This window comes from Erpetoichthys calabaricus, chromosome 8, assembly GCF_900747795.2.
Source record: "Erpetoichthys calabaricus chromosome 8, fErpCal1.3, whole genome shotgun sequence".
Taxonomy (NCBI): Eukaryota; Metazoa; Chordata; class Cladistia; order Polypteriformes; family Polypteridae; genus Erpetoichthys; species Erpetoichthys calabaricus.
The window spans coordinates 38,851,490-38,865,824 of record NC_041401.2 but is presented as its reverse complement, the minus strand read 5'-3'; the positions used below and the strand labels follow the sequence as shown (position 1 = coordinate 38,865,824).

The 14,335-nt window shown below is 39.7% G+C and overlaps 1 non-coding gene across 1 annotated transcript; it reads left to right on the top strand.

Annotated features, from left to right (window-relative positions):
• The first annotated feature begins 13,044 nt into the window (after window positions 1-13,044).
• LOC114656811 (U1 spliceosomal RNA) lies at window positions 13,045-13,209 on the top strand. The gene has a single exon (XR_003717104.1). It is a non-coding gene; the product is annotated as a U1 spliceosomal RNA (small nuclear RNA).
• Window positions 13,210-14,335: the final 1,126 nt, after the last annotated feature.

The window sequence follows — 14,335 nt, the reverse complement described above, 5'->3', positions numbered from 1 at the left end:
GATTAGTGGCCAGTCTACAGTATGAAGAGTTTGCATGTTCTTCCCATTTCTTTGGGTACTCCATGCACATTACTAAGACTCACAAGTAGGTTGACTGGCATTTCTAATTGGTCCTGTATGAGTGAGCATGGAAGTGTGAGTGGGCTTGATGCTTCATGCTGTTGCTTGGCTTTGGCAACGTACTGGAATAATAAATAAAAAAATACACCCCTTAAGATGGGCAGCACTGTGGCACAATGGTAGCACTCCTGTCTTCCAGTAAGGAGACCTAGGTTCACGTACATATTCTCCCCATGTCTGTGTGAGTTTTCTCCCAGTGTTCTTAAGAAAGGCATGCTAGGTGAATGGATGGATGAATTGATGAAGGTAAATTGGCCCTAGTGTGTGTGTGTTTGCCATTTGATGGACTGGCACCCTGTCCAGGGTTTGCTCCTGCCTTGTATTCTATGCTAGCTGGGATAGGTTCCAGTCCCCTACGCCCCTGGTCTGAATTGAACTGGTTAGAAAATGACATGACAGCTTAGAGATAATGGTGATTTTGTAATTACATAATTTTGTAATTACATAACACAATGTAGTGTGGCATATGTTAGTATTAGTATTGTCACATGTCACAGAGCAGAGTAAACCTCTTACTTGCATGTCCATGGAGCAGCAGTTAGCTCTACTACCTCACAAATGTGTCATTCTCAGATGCACATTTTGTTGCCTGTGTGGAGTTTGCAGATTCTCCTGGTATGTGGAGGTTTTCCTCTCACATCTCCCCTAAGACTCCAACCGTGTGGTAGATGAGTGGGCGCTATAATGGGCTGACTCCCCCTTCCGGGGCTAATTATGTCTTTGCACCTGATGCTACTGGGATAGGCTCCAGCCTCCCTCAACCTTGATCCAGATTAAACTGGTCTGAGAATGTTATGTTATGTAGTAAACACTGTCATAATAGAAATTGTCAAAAGTTAGGTTATAAAAGAAAATTACATTGTTAGGCAGGATGATGGTGGCCTTCATAATTCTGCTTTGCCCAGTTATTTTCTGTGTGTGGTTTACACATTCCTTCCATATTTACTCAAATCTTTTCTAGAGTGAAAGTTTGTCCATGTTAGGATAATAGGAGGTCTGCTGTTAGTGACTGAATGAGTGAGTGAGAGTTCCTTACAATGGACTGACAAGCTATCCATGGCTGACTGCTACCTCGGCTCAAACACTGACAGGATAGGCCGCATCTCACTTCTGCGTGTTTAAAGAAAAAAATGAGTCCAAAAGAGTGGATTGATAATCATTATTGATTTCATGAATAACATTATGGTGACACAGTGGTAAGTACCACTGCTTCACAAAGACGAGATCAGGGTTCAACTCCTGGGTGCTCTCTGCATGTAATTTGCATGTTCTTCTCATGTCCACGCAGGTTTCCGGTGGGTGCTCTGGTTTCATCCCAAAGACATGTAGATAGATGCATTGACCCCTGATCTGTGCGTGTGTGTGTCCACCCCATGATGGGCTGGCACATTGTCCAGTAATTGTTCCTGTCTTGCACCCTGTGCTTGCTGGGAAAATAGATGGACTGATGAACAACATTATTGCTGTAATTATTTATTTAGACAATACTGATTGCAATGCTGTATTGTGACAGTGCAAACATTATTGTCATTCATGCTATTTACAAGGGTACTATAAATGACGGCAGCATGGTGCTACTTGGTGCCATCTCACAGCTCTAAGAAGCTAGGTTCAGATCATGGCTACTGCTTTATATGGAGGACATATGTTTCTGTAGCCGGCTTCTGTGTGTGTTTTTTCTCAAGACTGAAGACCTGTGATCTGGTCAGATCCCACAGTGTTTGATCAAGTGGCAACTCTTTCTTGGCCTGGTAATGATGGAGTGTGATGAAGTGGGTGAGAGGGGGCACCTTGTGATAGACTGGCAGCACATCCCAGGTTGCTTCTTAGCTTGGTGCCAACACTCCCAGTATAATATCTGGCCACGTGTTAAGATAATAATGAAGTAAGTGGGTGCAGTAAATGAATGAGTAGACTAAAACCTTGTATATTTAGGACACATGGGACACAGGAACTGCTAGTTGACATTTACTAATATTACCATGTATACCAAAATGGTCATCGGGTGATAAATTATGTTTAGATAGATAGATAGATAGATAGATAGATAGATAGATAGATAGATAGATAGATAGATAGATAGATAGATAGATACTTTATTAATTCCAAGGGCCAAGCAAAATGACACCTTTTATTGGCTAACTAGAAAGATTACAATATGCAAGCTTTCGAGGCAACTCAGGCCCCTTCTTCAGGCAAGATGTAATCTACATCTTGCCTGAAGAAGGGGCCTGAGTTGCCTCGAAAGCTTGCATATTGTAATCTTTCTAGTTAGCCAATAAAAGGTGTCATTTTGCTTGGCTTTTCTCTACATTCATAATGGCTAACACGGTACAGCACCCTAGTACTACTTAATCCCAAGAGGAAATTTAGTAGTGTTTATTATACACTACTAAAATAATATATTACTAGATATATTATTTGCATTTATACATAACATTCCAATTCTCTGGGTTGAAGCCTTGTGAGATGCGTTTTCTTTATTTTTAAAAAAATGCAAAAAATGCTAGTTGCATTTTTTATTCTGTCACGAAGAAAAATTATTCAAAACCATTTTTTTTCTTGGCCTTTACTGCCCCCCTAGCTTTGAAGAATTGCTCCAAAACTTCCTTTGCATTTTAAAAGCAGGCTTAATATCACAGTATGTTTAGATCTCTGTAACATCTTCATTTGTAATTGCATTCATATAATTGCAACATTTAAAAGGGTAAAATGGTCAGATTTGAATATTTGATCCTAATTTTATGAAACTCATATGAAACAGGAAACAATGTCACTCAAATAATTTAAGACACGCTTTATACAAACAGTAGGTATAAAATAAAATAGGTACTTGTGAGTTTAAATTCTTTTAATCGTAGCCACCAAGAGTCACTTTTCAAGTATAGCAGAAACCACTTCAACCATTCAATAGCTTAAAGGATAAGTTTGGTATTTTTCAAGTCAAAGTTATTTCTTCACAAACGTGCTATATATGCATTTGCCACGTGAAATTGTGTTGTAAAGTTAAGCACTTTCTCTAAATTAAAAAAAAAAATCTTGCTCGATCTGGCACTTTAAAATGGGTGAGTATGTAGTGCAGATGAAAAGAATAAAAACTTACCAAATAAATAGATTTTTCAATCCAAGACAGTTGTCGAGTATTGATCCACACCTTATGTATTTCCGACACAAATTTCTGACAACAATGCAGAAATCAATTAAAACTAAACCAACCACGTGGCATGGAAAGAGAGTACTATGATTTGGTCTGTCGAAAGGAAAGGATGTTGTGCAGAACAATTAAGTGCTGAGTGATCACGCGTGAGTGGTCACCTTTTACAATGGCAGAATCTCATAATATTGGTGATTTTTCTTCAAAAATGACGTATAGAAACTATATTACAGCGTGTGTGTAATCAGAAGATGCGGAACAGTACTCGACAACTGTCTTGGCTTGAAAAATAGACGAATTGGGCATGTTTTAAAGCTTTTCATCAGTGCCCCATGACTACAATGTAAAGTGCCAGTGCAAGTGAGATTTTTTTTATATTTATAGAAAGCAATTAACTTTAGAACACAATTTTGTGTTGGAAATGCATACTGTATATAGCATGTTTGTGAAGAAATAACTTCGGTTTGAAAAATACCAAACTTATCCTTTCAATGTTCTTTTGCAGTGTGCCATATAATATATAATGTATATTCAGTTTCATCTAGTTCAGTTAGAATTTTTAATTTATTTTTCCTCACACTGTGATAACTTTTACACACAGATTTATCAAGCAATTAGCAAAATTTCATAACAAACATATAAACAACATCTTGACTTTGCTGCACACTGTGCATTAGAATAGGCAGGAATTGTCCCTCCATGATTAACACTACAGCCATGTAGTTTAGTGAGATGTGAGCACATTCCCTGCATGGCTGATGCCTGGGTTTGCTCTGAATCCCGTCTTTATATCTGTGTTGGCTTCCTCCAGGGATTTAGTTTACTCCCACAACCCAAAGACCAGCGGATTAGGTTGACTGGTGACTATGTGAGTGAGTGTGTGTCTGGGCTCTTTGATGGGCTGGTGTTTTGTCCAGTGAGGGGACACCTGATGATGCCATGTTAGCCCCTGGCTTTCCAATATCCTGTGTAAAAGGCGCTATATAGCGCCCGACCCGGCACAGACTCAGGCAGAGGCACGTACTTAAATAAAACACGCTTTATTATGTCTTCAGCCGTGGGGCACGTCTTCCCCGTGTCCCACAGGCCCACCACAGTCCCAAATACACTCACAATTACTCTCTATCCACCTCAGCACCACCACTCCTCCTCCTCAGGCTTAGTCCTCCTCCTCCCGACTCTGGCTCTCTCGAGTGGTAGTGGCTGGCCTTTTTTATACCCCACCCGGAAGCATTCCAGGTGCTTGATTACCTGGTCCTAATTGACCTTCCGGGTGGGGCTGACGAGTCGACCAGCTGGGCTGGAAAGTCCATGCAGCTCCCCCTGGCGGCCATCCAAGCCCCCAACCAGGCTGTGGAGGACTCCATCTCCCATGGAGCCTTGCACCAGGTTGGGGAATCATCGTCCACCAGGGAGGCTGCCACCAAGCGTCCCGGGGGAGGTATTGAGCTGCCCATGGTGGCTCCCCCGGAACAGATGCAGCAGGGGCGTCCCTGCCGGGCATGGGACCCGGCTGTCCTTCACACCTGGATTAGAATATAAGGATTCAGATGCAAGCCTGATTTGAAGTACAGTACATGCTACGTATGTAGTTTTTAGGCAGCGGCACTACCCACTGCACCATTATACTGTTCATCCCCACTACAGAATATTTATTCTTTATATGTTAAATATTATTATTTTGTTAATCTTTATTTTATAAAAAAGATACCTGTCACAAAAAACAAAATTAGAGGGTGCTTTACACAAAGTAACACAAACTAACACGTAAAATAAGGATAGTTTACAAAATAATACAGATAGTAAAAATGACCAATAAACACATATCCTGTCATGCATTCATTCCTGTCTTGCTTCTTTGTAATGTAAAAAAAATGCCTTCAGAAAATGTCATCAAAGACTGGGTGGCAAAATGTAACTTTTTTATCACATGACTTAAATATAGGTCAGGGGTAGGCAGTATGAGTCCTGGAGGGCCACAGTGGCTGCAGGTTTTTCTTCCAAACCAGTTGCTTAATTAGAAAGCAATCTTTGCCAGTCTCAGACCTTACTTAATTGTATGCCTTGTTAATCTGCAAGATTTTGTTCTTTTCCAGGGAAATTGTTTCTATAAGTAATCAGCTGCCCTGCTCAACATTTTCAAATGGTCATCTATACAAAACCTCCATACTTTGCTGTTTGCAGTCCTGTCTCCAGGTTTCAATGTACAGATCTGGCAGTGATGGTTTCATTCAAAACATAGGAGATGGCAGGGTACCTTTTACAGCTTCACCTAGGGCAACAAAAATGCTCTGGAGTCAGTGAAGGCCTGGTGTTCTTTTCTATGGATGAGAGAGACTGCAAGCCTTTGCAAGCCTCCTGTTAATTATCTTAGTCTAGTTTCCATGATGTACCTCCCGTATCAATAGCATAATTCGACTCCCTACTTCATACCAATCCTATTTAACCACAACTCAGTCGTCCAATGACCAATGGGATGCGCTGACTCCCTACCAGTACTTGTTTCAGCACAACACACTCCCGTTTCAATCTCCAGTTAGAATGCTCTTTCATTTCAGCTCACTTGTATTCCCCCAGGCTAGCTGACTAGTCTGTTTCTGAGATTTTATCATTACTGGTTTTAATTTGTGGTAAATACAATTGGTTTCTAAAGACATACTGGCACTCCAGTTGCCTTGGCATTGCTTTTCCATTTCAGAAATGTTCTGATGAAATCGTTCACCATGCTTGTTGCTGACTGTCCCAAGATTTCCAGGGAAAAAAGTCTGTAGAGTTATAAAATGTTCACAAACACCAATAAAAAACATTCTAATTCTGGATTTAACTTAAAAAATACACCATAGTAAGAGTTTATATGCTAAAAACCGAGCATTAAAAATGACTAGTGAAACATCCCTAAGTTGTTCTGTGACAAAATCTTTTTCCAAGTATTACAGTAAAATACAAGAATTCAAGTATAACTATCTTACTCAATTTTATATTGTCCAAAAATCATTAATGATTAGTATTATAAGCATTTACTCACAAAAGGCACACAATGCAATCAGTTTCACTTTAAAATGAATGACCAGTTAAATGGAAACTCGTGTCACTGAAAGCAGCACTTCTTTTTATGTAAGTAAATAAGTGATTGATGATTCAATTATAGCTTAATTTAGACAAATACTTGTGGTGAAGTGTATCACAAAACACTGTAAAGAAAAAGGAAGCATGGTCCTCGCTGTTCATGCCATAAACTGTGCAGGAATTGCTACAAATTAGCAGTAGGATGCAATCTTTTTTGAAGAATACTAGAATGCAAATTTCTAAGGTAGTTCTGAATTGTCTCTGTTCAGTCTGTTTTCAGTTTTACACTACAGTATAGTGAAGACTGTTTAATGTCAATGAATGGAGTCTCTTTGAAAACATCACGCAAAATCACATTCTCAAACCCAATCCATCTACAGTAGTTCAGGACAGCAATGAACCAGTAGCTACGCTGTCACTATGGGGTGAAATGTAGACAGTAACCCCAGTTTATTGCATAGCCTAATCATACACACAGTCATGCTGAACCAGTCAGCCTAACACACTGATCGATTTTACCTTCAAATATTAGAGTAAATAGATCGTGACCACAAGGGGGTGCCAGAGAGACCCAAATCACAGACACAGCAATGCACCACACATTAATAGAATAAATTAAGGAATATTTATTCCTTACTGCAGCTTGACAGACTTTCTCCCAGTAATGTGCCACAATTATACAATACGTGAATACAATAAATCACCAATTTTTCCTCCTTCTCTTCTCTGCTGAATGTTGCCTCCTGACACTGACTCATCCATGTGTGGCAGCGGGCTTTCTTTTAATGCCAGCACCCAGGAATGCTTCCAGTGCTATTCTGTCTCCTCTAGGAAGCACATCCAGGCCATAGACAATGTAGGGTGGTCCTCCACAGACAGCGTCCTCTGCTGATCCCAAGAGACCCTACAGAGCTGCACTTCCAGACTCCATTTCCCTGGCACCCCTTGGTGTGGGTTCTTATACAAGGACCACTGCCACCTAACGCACGGGGGATGGAACCACTCCCAGGTTACGGCTTCTGTTGGTCCATCCATTATTTTATACCGCCTGGACACAAAGTTATCTTTTTGTCCAGCTGGCCAATCCTTCCATTGTTCCTCTTGGGCCTCTTGTCCAGGTAATAGCCCATGCTTCTCCTTGGCCAGGATGTGCATTCTCCTCCTACAAGATGCATATAGAAATAATGGTAGTCCAAAAAGTATGAACCATTAATCAGTGTGAAAACTGGTGGTCTTTCAAACAGATGATACTGTACGTTAAAAGTGATCCTTTCCTGTTTCAGAGTTACCATAAATGATTTCACTGTATATATGACTATTGTCTCTTTTTAACACATTGCCAGAAATATTTATTCCATATTCAATTTTATTTTGCTGTTCCTTAATGCCATTTTTAAGCCACGTGAATAGCATATGATGCACATAAACATTGGCTTTACCTGTCATAACAATGAGACTTTATAATTTATCTTTGACCAATGTGAGTGAAACCACACACTTCTATTACAGTTCCGGTCTGTATGAGCTATATTTCAAAAAGTGATTTATGAGTCGAGGCAAAGCATGTTATTCATTAGGTTATGTAAATATACAGTATGTATATATAAAATGCGCATTAAAGATAGACAGATATTTATTTGATTTAGCAAAAAAGCTTTCATGTCACAAAAAGTATACAACAGAAAAAAAAAATAAACAAATCAGTAAAAGCATGCACAATATTTTTGAAAATTGGTAACTTTGGTTGCAGATCATTAAAACAATTTTCAAGTGCCCTCATTTATTTGCTTTAGCTTAAAGCCAGAATGTGAAGAAGTGAACAGAACCTGCTTCTTGTCAAACAGACTTGTGTTTGAGTATTTTCATCATAGCTGCAGTTTTAAGAATGATTTTAAAGAGGTCGGGCGGCACAGTGGTGCAGTGCTAGTGCTGCTGCCTTGCAGTAAGGACACCAGGGTTCATGGCGTGGGTCCGTCCTGCGTGGAGTTTGCATGTTGCAAGTTTTTTTCCAGGTGCTCCGGTTTCCTCCCACTGTCCAAAGCCGTGAATTGGTAAAGCTTGACAGGCCCTAACGTGTGTGTGTGTGTGTGTTGGTCCTACGATGTGCTGGTGCCCTGCCCAAACATTGTCTCTTCTTTGTGCAGTATGCTAACTGGGATAGGCTCCAGCACCCCCTACAACCCTGCCCTGGATTAAGTGGGATAGAAAATGACATGACATTTTAAAGAGGTCACTGTAAATAGAGAAGTTCCTGGGGAATCGAAGCAAGCTAACATCGAGCAGTTTATAAGAGGAGGCTTAACAGTGGTAATTAGAAGGCAGTGAGTTTAATTTCTATGAACAGTAAATTAAAAAGATGACCTAGTAAAGCCGCTGTACAGCAGGATATGTTAGTGAACAGTCATTATATCCTAAAACAACATGTATTGTGTTTTACTAATATGCTACAGTATTATGAATACAAATTTTAATATTATCTACAAAATATTTTGTTAAGGCCAAACTAAAGGCAATAGAGATTCAGGGTGCATTGTGCACAAATGAAAACTTGGCATAAACACAGTAAATAATTAGCTACAATGTTCAGATTCTTTACTCATGTTAGGTTATTTCAGAATAGGGGTTTAATAGAAGTAATAGTTGTCTACACAGTCTCTCCATTGTTATCTGCTGTAGCTTGTAACTCTTTTGGAGTTCTCATAGGTCTCTTGGTGGCTTCCCTCAGTAGCCTTCTTCTTGAATGATCACTCAGTTTTTGTGCTCTGTGTAGATTTACAATTGTTCTTTCTGTTTCTAATGATTGATTTAATTGAACTCCAAGGGATCTTCAGTGACTGTGATATTTTCTTGTCTCCTTCCCAACTCGTGCTTTTCAGTTACTTATTCATGGAGTTGCTTGGCGTGTTGCTTTGTCTTTATTGTGTAGGTTAGACCACCATACTGACTCACCCCAAGTTAGACCTTCCAGATAAGGTTCATTTATGCTAACATCAAGTGAACCCCCAGACAGGTGATCTCTATTGGACTAATCGTGTGACTTCTAAAAGCAATTGGCTGGCCCATTGAGGATCTAGGTGTGTCATTTTAAAGGGGCTGAATACTTATGAGATCAGTGATTTTGTGTTTTATATTTGTATTTAATTTAAAGCACCTTGCTGTTTTTGCTTCAAAATGTTCTTCTATTTACCAGTGTTAAAAAAACCTAAATTAAATTCACTGTGATTCAATATTGTATAACATTAATATGCAGAAACTTCAAACTGCGTTAAGAAATATTTTTTACTGCATCCAACGTTAAACACAAATGAAGGAGAACAGTCAAAGGACTTCTAAACATATTGCAAATGATTTGATAAATAGGTAATAAACTATCCAAGAAGAGTTCTTGGTAATATTAGACTTCTCACCCCAATTAACCAGAATGCTGAAATAAAAAATTTCAAAATTTGAGCTTAGTTATACAAGCACATTAGTAACTGCATTCTTTGCATCAGGTGTATTAAAACATGGCGAAGTAACACTGTAAAGTCTGTGAGGTAATGCGGTGATGGGGTGAAAGCTACAATAATATTTATTTCGTGAAGGTTTTGATTTTTTAGGACTAGAAAGCAAACCTTTGTTCAAAGACTTTTAAAAGAATATTTATGAATTAACCTCAGCAATATTTGCGTCTAAATGTAGGACTATATTTGCTTTAATGAAAGGTATGCAACTTTATCTTGAGTCAGACCTGTGCACTTAAGGGGTGTTTTCATGATTCTACCGAGGTAAGAATTGTGACTCCAGAGCAAGAAGTACACACAGTTGTCAAGTCCTTCTCCCTTTCTGTCTGTAGAATTGAAGACGGGTGGCTGGAAATGGACCAACATCACTTTCGTCTTCCCGCCCCTTGCGCCTTTGCTAACATTTAAGAACATGCAGGGCCAGAATTCAGCAGTCAGTCATAAACCCATGTCTGAGGTAGACAGAGCTCTTCTGCAGAAGCAAATCACTTAAATAAATTTGCTTCTTCTAAAAATGGCATTTGGTTTAAATGTTACTTACCCCATATGACAGAGTTGCAGCCACAGGACATGCAAGACATGCAATTGGCTATGAACTAGAGGGGGGGCTCCGTTTACACAGTTACTAATTTCAATGACAGATCTATGGGAATTTCCCTTGAAGTAGCATCGACACTCTACAATGACATAGTCGGCCCCAATCTCTGTTTGTGAGAGTGTCAGTGTTTGTGATAAACATTAATTTTTTTAGTAACGTTAAATGTAATCAGAGCCGATTTCATAAATCATGTAGAGCATTTATATGTTTAGAAGCAAATGGATCGACTCGATTTGTTTAGACATTTTGGCTCTTTTTGTTTCGGCTTCAGTCTCTTCAGACCCCATTGTAAGTTTTTGCACAGCCAAAATCAGCAGCACCAATTCCGCCACAGGGTGAATGGATAACAGTGAGACGAGGGTCTAAGAAGTTAAAATGTGGTCCCTCAGCAGTACTGACTGTTCTTATTACTGTCACCTCTGGTGAGAGAAGCTTCAATCTTTACAGCTGTTTAAATCTTACTTGTCATCTACTATATGCCAGGAGAGACATTCAGCCTGAGCTCTAACTTCAGTAGCGCTCAGTGTTTGACAGTCTTTGGTCATAGATGATGTAGCAGCAGCATTTGCTATAGCCAAAGCCTGCAAACAAACAATAATTTTCAGAAAGAATTTCTTTAGCAATATTTTAGCAAAAAATGCATGCGTTTTGCATGCTGTGAGCATGCAGCCGGATGGTCTGATAGGTGAATTATGTCATACAAACAACACAAGATTTTTTTTTAATGGATGCTTTGATATGTTTGCTGTTATCCGGCATTGGTCACTTTATGCTTACTCCAGAAGTGACTCTACTCCGTTGGGTCCTTGAGCAAGGCCCTTAACCTGTAATTTCTTTGTCCTGGCTCGGGTATAATGTTAATCTGCATCCAGCTCTGAAATCAGGTCCTTCAACTTACAGGTAAAACTAGGAGGTTGGTGGCAGGATTGGCACTCCAGCTACTGTTAAAAACCTCACATTGTTCCAGTGTGGCACTGAGGTTTCACCCGCTGTACTCGGGTCCAAGTCCAGGTGGTTCATCGTGTCTTGGATGCAGCAACACACTATCAGTGCATGCTCCCATCTCTGGTCACTACAAACCACATGGGCTAAACAACAATTTTAAAAAATCATTTTTGGGTGTGGCATTCCTTTAACTTCCTGACTTTACCTTTAAATTATGATAGTCTCCTTATTTTCTTTTGATTAACAGACCGGAATTTTTATTTTCAAGAGATACTCCAAATCTTTAGTTTGTTTTTCTTGGATTTTGTTACACTCACTATATACAAAAACTCAACAATAATGAATTAGATGTTTTAAGACATTAATTAGGCTGCTTTATTTGAACCATGTGATTATCATAAAGACACATCATTTATGTACTTATATCTGCTCTGTTTAAACATTTAGCCGGTTTTATGCCAGTTATAACAATAGGGTAAAGAAGAGAGAAGTTTCAAGTTAAAGTTGTTGTATAGCAGGTCTGTGGCTTAGAAAAGAAGATTTTTAATAAATAATTAATTAATTTGCTGGCTTATTCTCCATAGGTGTGCATGCTCACGCAGCTGTAGGGAGGATGGAGGAGTTATTGGGGCAAGGCACACCTGCACATGAGGATGAGGTCTGTCTCTATTGCTTAATTGGCTTCCTGCAGTGCGTGATTGAGACACAGCGCACACGGAGGCATATAAGGGTGAGCCAGCATGAGAGAGGGGAGGGAAAATAGAATGGTCAGAGCGAGAGAAAGATGAATGAAAGACAGAGGTTAAAGTAAGTGGAGAGAAGATAGCTATGTAAAGAGAGAGACAGCGAGAGCACCCGTGCTGCAGGGAGCGACAGGCAGGTGGTTGAGAAGGAGCCTCATGGCTTCAGGAGCCTGAAGCTGAAGAAAGGGCACTCCTTCTGAGCGATTGCCGTGGAGTAGGAGCAACCCGGTTGTCAGCGTCTCCCACAAGGGCCGAGTGTGAGTGGCGGGAGAGGCATGTGTGGCTCAACATGTTGCCTTGCGCATGCCAAAGGAAGGGCGGCAGGGAACAGAACCAGGATATGAAGGTTGATGACACCTGTTGGTCAGTGTGTCCTGCGAGGTCTGAACAGGATGAAGGGGAGGAGGTGCCAGGTTTAAAAGGGCAATATTTCGGGCTCAAAATTTTGTAGATCGTCTTTGGATTTAACCTTAATGTTTTTAATGGATTTATTTATTGAATCTGTTTTTACTCTCCATCATTCATTTTAATAGATTAATTATTTATTGAAGAGCTGCATGGCACTTTTGAACACTGTTCTGTTTTGTTGGATTTTAACAAAAGCACTAGAGCACTTATACACCTACCCCTTTGCTTTGTGTGTTGTGTCCTCATCCACTGGCTCATCCCTCAGGTACGTTATCGGCAGTAGCGGGTGCAAGTGGCTCACAGGAAGGACGCAGTAATGTGGGGCCAACCCACACCATCACAAAAGTAGTTAATATTTATTAATTATGGTAAGTGGCAACGTCCACCTCCAAGACAGTAGTGATTCACCAAAGACGTACACTACAAGGCATTAACAAATATTAGTCTTATGCTTTACAATCCAACTTTTTTAGGCAACATTAAAGAATAATATAGTTACCTAATAATATACTTCTCTGGCAGGGGAGATACCATGATCACTAAGGCAGTTTTCCCAGGGTGAGGTTCATCCTTTGCACTCTTGAGTGTGCTGACTCCTGCGATTTCCCCAAATGCAGGAAGCTCGACAGCATAATTTCTGGTAGGGGGGGATGGCGTTCACACTCTCCCCTGAGTTTGAGGGTTTTGTGGTGGCTCTGAGGCTAAGGATCTGCGTTGGTGTCTGGAAGGTTGCCAGCTCAAATCCCCATTGCTGTCAAAGGTGATTCTACTCTGCTGGGCCCTTGACCAAGGCCCTTAACATGCAGTTGCTCCAGGGGCAATGTACAATGGTTGACCCTGCGAAAACGAACAAATTCCTAATACAAGAAACTGTATAATACGAAATAAAGAACAAAAAAAAAAACATAAGAATAGAGAAATGTGTAGGTGCTATAAGCAAAATAATAAATGAATCCGAATACTGCAGTGGTGAGCACAGGTCTCCTCTGACCCTGAACTTGGTAAGAAGGCAGTGGTTGGACAGTTCACTGCATCAACTCTGGAGTAAATACTGGGTGGCTGAAACATGTAGCATGCCTGTATTTTTGGTGTCTTGATTGTACAGTACTACATTAAACCAAGCTAAGAAGCACTAATAGAGGGAGATTTGATAACCTGTAAGGCACACATTCCGAAAAATGGAGTAAACCACACAGTGTAAAAATAATTAGAAAAAAACTGTATCTCTTTTTTGTATCATTGCATCCGAATTAGCACACCCTTGAAAAAGTGGAATAGTCTGGGAACTTCAAAAAATAATCTTTAGCAACCATTAGCTCTTGCCACTACTGATGTGCAACACTGAGGTAAGGCTCTTTTGATATTTATGTTTTTATATGATTAAGGAAATGGTAGTAGCTTGGAGTAGTACCTTTATAATAAAAATATGTTACATATATGCCATTGATTTTGTTGTATTTTATTTTCTAGGCTGTGTTTCAGTGATGTTTGTATGGCATATATAAAGAATAAGGGTGATTTATGCCCGATGTGTAGATTTTGAAGCTCAATATGTATTATATAATGTCAAAAAAGGAAAAAGGTTTCTGTTCTGGTTCCACTAAAAATACTGAATATCTTCTTTTTCATACAGCTAAAATATTGCCATGGCAATCAGTGTGATATGTTACATCAGTGTCTACACTTAATTGTATTGCACATGTTTTATATAATGTGTTACGTTTTATTATTCATTTTATATTCATGCTGTGTTGTACAAGTGCATTTTTGAGAATCAAAACATTGACCTTGGGGTGCT